Here is an 11549-nt window from a genome sequence, read left to right as displayed (position 1 = left end):
CTTAATGTATTGCTGATTTCGTAATGATCGGACCTCATTTGAGCCTATCGCCCATAATAAGTCCCCTTCAGAAAATGACTTTATGGACAAAATTCACACATAAACACTAATATCACAATGATATTCTGCATAAATAACTGATGTAGGCGTAAATCCCTCTAGTAAAAGTTTATAAGGATCATATTTTGTTTTATAAAAGACTTAATGATACTGCTTATGTTCGTAATGATCGGGCCTCATTTGAGCCTATCGCCCATACTAAGTCCCCATCAGAAAATGATTTGATGGTCAAAATTCACTTATAAACACTAATATCAAAATGATATTCTGCATAAATAACTGATGTAGGCGTAAATCCCTCTACCAAAAGTTTATAAGGATAGGACCATATTAACCCCCTACCCCCATATAACCCCTCTTTTAGAAAATTCCTTTTATGTCAACAAATCGTTAAAATATTTCTGAATTAAGGTTAAAGTCAAATGAAATACTTTATTATTATAAAAATAATCAAAATTTGTAACACTGGTGTAGGATATCATATGGTCGGCCATGCCTGATTATACATTTTACTTGTTTGTTTATTGTTTTTGTCTGTGCATTAATGAAAAATCTAAATTTTGATGAAATTTTCAGAGTTAGTCTCAGATTTTTGCTCATATCTTCCTGATTTATGGACCGAATTTGCTGATTTTAAATAGTCGAATAGAAATTCTGATAGAACTATTGAAGATTCTGATCTCGCTGATATATGGGGACATCTGAAAACTGAAGACAAACAGATAGACAGAGTGACAGACGGACATCTCCGACATCTATAAATATCCAGAATATTTATACTTTATAGGGTCGAAAAATTATATTATAGAATTTTCAAACTTACATAGTGTTGTCGTACGTATGTATATACTTGACAACAATTAGGTGTCGATTTGGAACCAGGCGTGTATACATTGTTTTCCCCTGTGTATGTTAACTATTATAACAAATAAAACTTTTCAGACAATCAACTCTTACCTATGATTCTCAAACAATGATGCAAATATAATATTTAATTAATAGACAAATATAATTAAATTCCGTTAAAACCACACACATTGTACAATATTTCAATAACTTTTAATAAAACTTTAATTTTATTTCATTTTTTTAACGAAATTTATTATATTTTTTCTCACAAAAAATAAAAACTTGTTTTTCTATAACTAAATTTAATAAAGATAATTTCAAATGAAATGTTGTAATAAAATTTAATAGGCTAATTTAATTATGTTTGAATTGCCAATAAAAATATTAATTTAAATAAATGAAAAAAAAAACTGATGAGAAAAAAAAAAAAACAAAAACAGCAGCAGACCAACTTGAACATGATGATGTTGGTTTTGCTATTAAGACAAACTTTGGACTGGAAACATCAAAGTTATGTAGTTTCCCGCAAACAGGACAGGATATCAACTAATACAAGAACACACACACACGCTCTTTTACCGATATTGTCAAACTTATTGACGAGTAATTATTAAAAAGTTTTTATTATATTGTTTAGATAGCGAAGAGCTGCTGACTACTAAACTAAAGAGACAGGTAAACTTAATTTATTTTGTTTAATAACAATGTAATTTTATTAAAAACTTAAGGAATATTGATGGCCAATAATGCCTGAAATATTATTATTTTAAGTAAATTGAGTTTCTCATAAACCAGAGAAACTTGGTTAATTATTTTGATTTTTATTAGTACACCGTGCAACAGCCAATTTCACACATGAAAAAATCTATATGTACAACAAACTGCAGACCAATTAAAAGTCTAAAGGACATACGATTTCAAAACAAAAACTTACAAATTTATATGAAAAAATTGTATTATATCAACTGAAGCTGAGAATCTATTATTGTATTTAATATCTTTATATTTTAAATAAAATTAACATCTCTTGCTAAAATTTTGTATCCCATAAATAAAAAACTTATTCATGATTTATAAGAAATTCTAACGATTGACTTAAATTAAGTTGAAATTTTGTTGTTTATTTATTAGATTAACATCAATAAATTGCAAAAAAAAAAAACATTTCAAATAAACATTTGGTTGCTAAATTTATGGCACAAGTTATTTAGTTGTTTTGGTCAAATAGTTAATATTTATGTTGTTATTTATTATTTTTGTTTTAGTTTCCATTTTTCTTTTCATTTATTACCTAAATAAGAGATCATAAATGTTTGATATTTAAATAATTTATGAATTTTGTTTTATTTATTTGCAGGTGAGTTGGCAAACAATTTGGAAATTGTATTATGAGAAATACATTTGGAAAGTGAGTCAATGGAAATACTTAATATAGTTGGGGAAAATTGAATTTATAAACATTTTATTTAAGATTATATTACTAACGAAATCGGGTTTAATACACGTGCTAGAAATTGTATACATATGTAATGGAATGCTGGCGTATCGTAATGTTCATGGACGTTATAACACACCAAAAACTTTTAAAAATTGTCATAACGTCCATGGACATCGTTTTCCTTTTATTCCTTTAAAAAGTGTTCTGGATAGCCGGACCTACGGCAGGGCGCAGGAGCTTTAAACTCTGGGGTATTTTGAATACCGATTCGCTAAATTAAGACTTTTTTGTAAAGAATGGAAATCCGTGGACGTTGTGTCATTTTGTTCATAGACATAGTAGTTTAGTTAGTTAGTTAGTTAGTTAGTTAGTTAATTAGTTAGTTAGTTAGTTAGTTAGTAGTTAGTTAGTTTAGTTAGTTAGTTAGTTAGTTAGTTAGTTAGTTAGTTAGTTAGTTAGTTAGTTAGTTAGTAGTAGTTAGTTAGTTAGTTAGTTAGTTAGTTAGTTAGTTAGAGTTAGTTAGTTAGTTAGTTAGTTAGTTAGTAGTTAGTTAGTTAGTTAGTTAGTTAGTTAGTTAGTTAGTTAGTTAGTTAGTAGTTAGTTAGTTAGTTAGTTAGTTAGTTAGTTAGTTAGTTAGTAGTAGTTAGTTAGTTAGTAGTTAGTTAGTTAGTAGTTAGTTAGTTAGTTAGTTAGTAGTTAGTTAGTTAGTAGTAGTTAGTTAGTTAGTTAGTGTTAGTAGTTAGTTAGTTAGTTAGTTAGTTAGTTAGTTAGTTAGTTAGTTTAGTTAGTTAGTTAGTAGTTAGTTAGTTAGTTAGTTAGTTAGTTAGTTAGTTAGTTAGTTAGTAGTTAGTTAGTTAGTTAGTTAGTTAGTAGTTAGTTAGTTAGTTAGTTAGTTAGTTAGTTAGTTAGTTAGTTAGTTAGTTAGTTAGTAGTTAGTTAGTTAGTTAGTTAGTTAGTAGTTAGTTAGTAGTTAGTTAGTTAGTTAGTTAGTAGTTAGTTAGTTAGTTAGTTAGTTAGTTAGTTAGTTAGTTAGTTAGTTAGTTAGTTAGTTAGTTAGGTAGTTAGTTAGTTAGTTAGTTAGTTAGTTAGTTAGTTAGTTAGTTAGTTAGTTAGTTAGTGTTAGTTAGTTAGTTAGTTAGTTAGTTAGTTAGTTAGTAGTTAGTTAGTTAGTTAGTTAGTAGTTAGTTAGTTAGTTAGTTAGTTAGTTAGTTAGTTATTAGTTAGTTAGTTAGTTAGTTAGTAGTTAGTTAGTTAGTAGTAGTTAGTTAGGTTAGTTAGTTAGTTAGTAGTTAGTTAAGTTAGTTAGGTAGTAGTTAGTTAGTTAGTTAGTTAGTTAGTTAGTTTAGTTAGTTAGTTAGTTAGTTAGTTAGTTAGTTAGTTAGTAGTTAGTTAGTTACTTGGGAATCGACTAACATATTGCCCGTATGCCCGTAGTAGATTCAATGGACGTTTCCCCCTCTTTTTTTAACTAAATCCATATAATCTGGCAATTAAAGTAAGTACTTACCTAACTCACTGCTTGTAAGCGATCGTGGTTAGTACTTGCCTCCAATGTTAGTGACTTCTAATGCTATTGCATATGTAAATTCCAGCATGTTAACCCCTTACCTTTTTAATACAAGTTTTTGCTGGGTATTTTAAGTTATAATTCTTTTGAGAATTCTATTACCATACAACCAAAAACCAAAGAATGTTATACATAGATTTCGACTTAATCAAATGTCAGTTGAAAACTTTAGAAATTAGTTCAATTATATGTGTAATTATTTCAAAACTATTAATCCCAAAACTCATTTAAAGTATAATTAATTATCGTTAACGACTTGTTAAATAATATCGCGTGCCATTTCAAGGACAAATTAAACAAATTAATGTAAAATAAAAAACTATAAACTATATGCCATTTTAAAATTATAATATAAAAATTTGTTTTCCTAAATTGCTTTATAAAACAATTCCTTAAAGAAAGAATTACAGAAAAGGATAGCATAGCATGCATAATCATGCTTATCCCCTTTATGAAATGAAAATAATCGGCAGCTGTATTGTACCAAAACATAACATTACATTTGTATACAAATTAACGCTATAAAACTAGAAAATTTATCTTATAACTCATAAACTTTAATGCAGTTTTGTTTTTCGTAAAAGGGGGAGATAAATACATGTGTAATAATTGCAAGAAAAAAACTGGTGAAAAAATCATTGATAATGGGAAGTTATAATGCTATGCTTAAAACTGAGCAGATGTTATGTGCTTAATTTTACTTAGGGGAAATTTAAATGTATTTAGTAATTTATGAAATTTCAATTGAACTACTTCAGACTTATAGTTAATTTAGAACAGTTTTCTTTATTTAAGTAGTGTTATATTTAACATAGTATATTGATCTTACCGATCAATAAATAAAACTTCTAGACCAAAAAATTACTATTTTAAGAATTAATTTGAATCGTGTAAATCGATTAGTGTCTAATTATTCTCTTTCGATCGACAATAAGTCTTTAGCTGTTTAAAAGGATTTTTGTTTGAATTAGTGCTCTCTTAAATTGTTATTGATAGAAGGTAGTGGCGTGACATTTAACTGTTTTGTTCGAAACCATCCTAATAGTGACATATTTTCATTACTCTAGTAAATTACTAAATCATTGCTATAATTACTATTAGAGAGTAAATCAGCAGATCATAAAACAACAACAAACACACACATATTAATTTCTAAAGCTAAAAAGTAATTAGCAAAAATAAACGTTCAGCACTTGCAAACATATTTGATTTCCGGTAATGTGGCATTTCCGTTAAACATAAAGAGTAAGAAAAACAAAGCGTTTCGACCGCTTTCATTTCAGCAACTAACTTCGTTTACAGACATATTTTTTCTATTTTATTGTCAATATTAATTTCAATAAAAATAATAAGTTTTTCCTTTTATTTTAACATGAGCGCATTCTTTACACAATCTTATAAATGAGTGAATGTATGTATGTTTGTAAGTTTGAAATGTTGGTGTCAAGTAGAGAAATATTCATGTTTGTTGTAAAAATTTATTGAATTTTTTTCTGTATTTATTTTTTTTTCTGATTAAACCGCAAAAGCTAAACTTTTAAATAGGTATCAGAAAAAAATAAAGTAAAACAGAAACTAAAGCAATTAAATTAATGTCATTGTATGCCATTAAGTCAAGAAAACATGAAAAAATCAGCCAAAATAACACTACGAATAATGACAGACAGAAGGACGGACGGACGGACATTCTTAATGCTGTTATTATTGGTGGAGTGAAAAAGGTAATTTTTTGAGAAACGTAATTATAATGTATTTGTTAGCGGGAATTGAAAATTGTCTATTATATAGTCTAGTCTATAGTCTAGTCTATAGTCTAGTCTATAGTCTAGTCTATAGTCTAGTCTATAGTCTAGTCTATAGTCTAGTCTATAGTCTAGTCTATAGTCTAGTCTATAGTCTAGTCTATAGTCTAGTCTAGTCTAGTCTATAGTCTAATCTATAGTCTAGTCTATAGTCTAGTCTATAGTCTAGTCTATAGTCTAGTCTATAGTCTAGTCTATAGTCTAGTCTATAGTCTAGTCTATAGTCTAGTCTATAGTCTAGTCTATAGTCTAGTCTATAGTCTAGTCTATAGTCTAGTCTATAGTCTAGTCTATAGTCTAGTCTATAGTCTAGTCTATAGTCTAGTCTATAGTCTAGTCTAGTCTAGTCTATAGTCTAGTCTATAGTCTAGTCTATAGTCTAGTCTATAGTCTAGTCTATAGTCTAGTCTATAGTCTAGTCTATAGTCTAGTCTATAGTCTAGTCTATAGTCTAGTCTATAGTCTAGTCTATAGTCTAGTCTATAGTCTAGTCTATAGTCTAGTCTATAGTCTAGTCTATAGTCTAGTCTATAGTCTAGTCTATAGTCTAGTCTATAGTCTAGTCTATAGTCTAGTCTATAGTCTAGTCTATAGTCTAGTCTATAGTCTAGTCTATAGTCTAGTCTATAGTCTAGTCTATAGTCTAGTCTATAGTCTAGTCTATAGTCTAGTCTATAGTCTAGTCTATAGTCTAGTCTATAGTCTAGTCTATAGTCTAGTCTATAGTCTAGTCTATAGTCTAGTCTATAGTCTAGTCTATAGTCTAGTCTATAGTCTAGTCTATAGTCTAGTCTATAGTCTAGTCTATAGTCTAGTCTATAGTCTAGTCTATAGTCTAGTCTATAGTCTAGTCTATAGTCTAGTCTATAGTCTAGTCTATAGTCTAGTCTATAGTCTAGTCTATAGTCTAGTCTATAGTCTAGTCTATAGTCTAGTCTATAGTCTAGTCTATAGTCTAGTCTATAGTCTATCTATAGTCTAGTCTATAGTCTAGTCTATAGTCTAGTCTATAGTCTAGTCTATAGTCTAGTCTATAGTCTAGTCTATAGTCTAGTCTATAGTCTAGTCTATAGTCTAGTCTATAGTCTAGTCTATAGTCTAGTCTATAGTCTAGTCTATAGTCTAGTCTATAGTCTAGTCTATAGTCTAGTCTATAGTCTAGTCTATAGTCTAGTCTATAGTCTAGTCTATAGTCTAGTCTATAGTCTAGTCTATAGTCTAGTCTATAGTCTAGTCTATAGTCTAGTCTATAGTCTAGTCTATAGTATAGTCTATAGTCTAGTCTATAGTCTAGTCTATAGTCTAGTCTATAGTCTAGTCTATAGTCTAGTCTATAGTCTAGTCTATAGTCTAGTCTATAGTCTAGTCTATAGTCTAGTCTATAGTCTAGTCTATAGTCTAGTCTATAGTCTAGTCTATAGTCTAGTCTATAGTCTAGTCTATAGTCTAGTCTATAGTCTAGTCTATAGTCTAGTCTATAGTCTAGTCTATAGTCTAGTCTATAGTCTAGTCTATAGTCTAGTCTATAGTCTAGTCTATAGTCTAGTCTATAGTCTAGTCTATAGTCTAGTCTATAGTCTAGTCTATAGTCTAGTCTATAGTCTAGTCTATAGTCTAGTCTATAGTCTAGTCTATAGTAGTCTATAGTCTAGTCTATAGTCTAGTCTATAGTCTAGTCTATAGTCTAGTCTATAGTCTAGTCTATAGTCTAGTCTATAGTCTAGTCTATAGTCTAGTCTATAGTCTAGTCTATAGTCTAGTCTATAGTCTAGTCTATAGTCTAGTCTATAGTCTAGTCTATAGTCTAGTCTATAGTCTAGTCTATAGTCTAGTCTATAGTCTAGTCTATAGTCTAGTCTATAGTCTAGTCTATAGTCTAGTCTATAGTCTAGTCATAGTCTAGTCTATAGTCTAGTCTATAGTCTAGTCTATAGTCTAGTCTATAGTCTAGTCTATAGTCTAGTCTATAGTCTAGTCTATAGTCTAGTCTATAGTCTAGTCTATAGTCTAGTCTTATAGTCTAGTCTATAGTCTAGTCTATAGTCTAGTCTATAGTCTAGTCTATAGTGCTAGTCTATAGTCTAGCTATAGTCTAGTCTATAGTCTAGTCTATAGTTGTCTAGATCTATAGTCTAGTCTATAGTCTAGTCTATAGTCTAGTCTATAGTCTAGTCTATAGTCTAGTCTATAGTCTAGTCTATAGTCTAGTCTATAGTCTAGTCCTAGTCTAGTCTATAGTCTAGTCTATAGTCTAGTCTATAGTCTAGTCTATAGTCTAGTCTTATAGTCTAGTCTATAGTCTAGTCTATAGTCTAGTCTATAGTCTAGTCTATAGTCTAGTCTATTAGTCTAGTCTATAGTCTAGTCTATAGTCTAGTCTATAGTCTAGTCTAGTCTATAGTCTAGTCTATAGTCTAGTCTATAGTCTAGTCTATAGTCTAGTCTATAGTCTAGTCTATAGTCTAGTCTATAGTCTAGTCTATAGTCTAGTCTATAGTCTAGTCTATAGTCTAGTCTATAGTCTAGTCTATAGTCTAGTCTATAGTCTAGTCTATAGTCTAGTCTAGTCTAGTCTATAGTCTAGTCTATAGTCTAGTCTATAGTCTAGTCTATAGTCTAGTCTATAGTCTAGTCTATAGTCTAGTCTATAGTCTAGTCTATAGTCTAGTCTATAGTCTAGTCTATAGTCTAGTCTATAGTCTAGTCTATAGTCTAGTCTATAGTCTAGTCTATAGTCTAGTCTATAGTCTAGTCTATAGTCTAGTCTATAGTCTAGTCTATAGTCTAGTCTATAGTCTAGTCTATAGTCTAGTCTATAGTCTAGTCTAGTCTAGTCTATAGTCTAGTCTATAGTCTAGTCTATAGTCTAGTCTATAGTCTAGTCTATAGTCTAGTCTATAGTCTAGTCTATAGTCTAGTCTATAGTCTAGTCTATAGTCTAGTCTAGTCTATAGTCTAGTCTATAGTCTAGTCTATAGTCTAGTCTATAGTCTAGTCTATAGTCTAGTCTATAGTCTAGTCTATAGTCTAGTCTATAGTCTAGTCTATAGTCTAGTCTATAGTCTAGTCTATAGTCTAGTCTATAGTCTAGTCTATAGTCTAGTCTATAGTCTAGTCTATAGTCTAGTCTATAGTCTAGTCTATAGTCTAGTCTATAGTCTAGTCTATAGTCTAGTCTATAGTCTAGTCTATAGTCTAGTCTATAGTCTAGTCTATAGTCTAGTCTATAGTCTAGTCTATAGTCTAGTCTATAGTCTAGGTCTATAGTCTAGTCTATAGTCTAGTCTATAGTCTAGTCTATAGTCTAGTCTATAGTCTAGTCTATAGTCTAGTCTATAGTCTAGTCTATAGTCTAGTCTATAGTCTAGTCTATAGTCTAGTCTATAGTCTAGTCTATAGTCTAGTCTATAGTCTAGTCTATAGTCTAGTCTATAGTCTAGTCTATAGTCTAGTCTATAGTCTAGTCTATAGTCTAGTCTATAGTCTAGTCTATAGTCAAGTCTATAGTCTATAGTCTAGTCTATAGTCTAGTCTATAGTCTAGTCTATAGTCTAGTCTATAGTCTAGTCTATAGTCTAGTCTATAGTCTAGTCTATAGTCTAGTCTATAGTCTAGTCTATAGTCTAGTCTATAGTCTAGTCTATAGTCTAGTCTATAGTCTAGTCTATAGTCTAGTCTATAGTCTAGTCTAAAGTCTAGTCTATAGTCTAAAAGCTTTCAAAAATTAATAAATTTTTCTTATTAAGAATGTAAATTTTTCTTTACAAATTAACGTGTTCTGAGAAATAGCTATTACCCCTAGCGAAAAGAAAAAAAACATTATGTAAACAAACATTACATTAAGAAAATGATACCACAGTCAAAGGTGCTAATATATGTTGACTTACTAAATGATCAACAATACCAGTAATGACCATACCAAACCAAACAACCGAACAGCCAAACAACTAACCAACCATCCATCCAAAAAGACAAGCAGCCATCTAACCCTGTAAGGAACCAAGCAGACAGTTAAAAAACAAGTAAGAGTGTTTTATTCGGCTATGTCGAATCTTTTATACTCACCATATCGAAACAAGTGTAGTTAGTAGGGCGACCTTATAGGTGCAATTCGATCTGTATGGCAGCGATCTTTTATCATTTTATCAAAACCAGTGTAGTGAGTAGGGCGGCCCTATGGACGCATTTAGATCTGCATGTTACTACGATTCTCTTATTTATAGTTTATTGTTTATAAAGACTTCCTGTTAAAGGCGTTATATGAAGGGTATGGTATATTATGGACTGATTATGAACGCGACCTATTATGAAGGCCGACTTGCGCTATATTTTACTGCTATGTTTATGACTATTTAAAAAGTATTTAAGGTTTTTATTTTATAGAAATCAAGTGAAATTAGAGACCGATATTTGATCTAGTACTTTCAAACACACACACGGCCAGATATGGGAAGATCATTTGGTCTAATGACGATGGGTGTCCAACAAATATTTCGATGTGTTACAAACGGAATGATAAAATCAATGCCACCATCTTTTTTGTTGATCGCTAAAAATTATATCGAATGAAATGGGAATTGACTTGAAAAGAGAACATTCTACGACGGGAATAATGTTGAAATGTTTCGGTAGTTGTTGTTGTTGTTTCAGTTGTTAATTTTAATCATCATTTTATTCAGTCAAAAAAAAAAAGTAATAAATAAGCAAAAAACAAACAATTTTAAATATATACACATACATGTAAAAAGTATCCTGTTGCTGTTCATGTTCCAAGGAAATTAAGCAAAAGTCAAAAAAAGAACGTTATTTTTTGTTCATCATAATGTTGGTGGTCAGTGAAATTTGCAGCTGTTGGTTGTTATGTTGCAGGAATTTTTAACGCTGTTAATGTCGCCTCTTTGTTCCCAAGTGAAACATGCTAATTAATTGTTACCAGTGCACAACACTTGTTGTTGTTGCTGTTGGTCTGATGTTCCTGGTGTTCCGTTCGTTGGTTGGGTACTTGTAGTCCGTGCACATCCTGCAACATTGTAACATTGTATTGGTTTTTTTCTTAAGTGCTACAATTTGTTCTTTTCAACACTATTAATACGAAAAGAAAAACAACTCATTATCAACAAGTTGAGGAATTTTAGATTTGTTCGCTTTTTTTCGGTTTTAACTATTTAGCTGGTTTTTGTTTTGTTTTTTTTTTGTTTGGACCGATTAATACTTACTCTTAAGTAGTTCAGTTGCTAAGCAATTTTACGCTTGAGAAATTGTGGTTAACTTAGCTTAGCTACTGGTCAATATCTGTTTATATATTTACGTATTTTGTACATAAATTTTATACTAATTGGTCTTCTTAAGATCCCTTTTTTTTTAAAGTATAACCAAAACATTATCTTAATACCAACACTTAGATGAGCGTGTTAATTGGGGCGTTGTTAATTTTCTTTTAAATATTGATAACAATTTGGCAGGTGAAAACTTTTACAAAATTTGTTATATTTGAATGTTGTATGTAGACTTTAACTTAAAACGTTACGATGGGGATAAAGGTATAGACGGTTTTCTTAACAAATTTTCTATTTAAAGAAATTTTCTATTTACCAAATATTTTCGATCACTTATTTATAGAATGTTTTCGAATAATTCTTTCTTTATATAAAATTTTTATTAAAATATAGTTCACTTCTATGGTGGGTAGAGTCTGTTATAGGGGAATGTCAGCCATACTTTACGGAATAGTTTCTGGATACATAAAACTAACTAACGGAATATCATTACATTTACTGACAAATTAACATTTTTATGACGATTTGAACAATATTCCGGGGCTTCACCACTATGT

The sequence above is a fragment of the Lucilia sericata genome, unplaced genomic scaffold (assembly GCF_015586225.1).
Source record: "Lucilia sericata isolate MDLA Ls3-8-SP2 unplaced genomic scaffold, ASM1558622v1 Contig002252F_arrow, whole genome shotgun sequence".
NCBI classification, from domain to species: domain Eukaryota; kingdom Metazoa; phylum Arthropoda; class Insecta; order Diptera; family Calliphoridae; genus Lucilia; species Lucilia sericata.
This window is presented reverse-complemented; position numbering follows the sequence as displayed.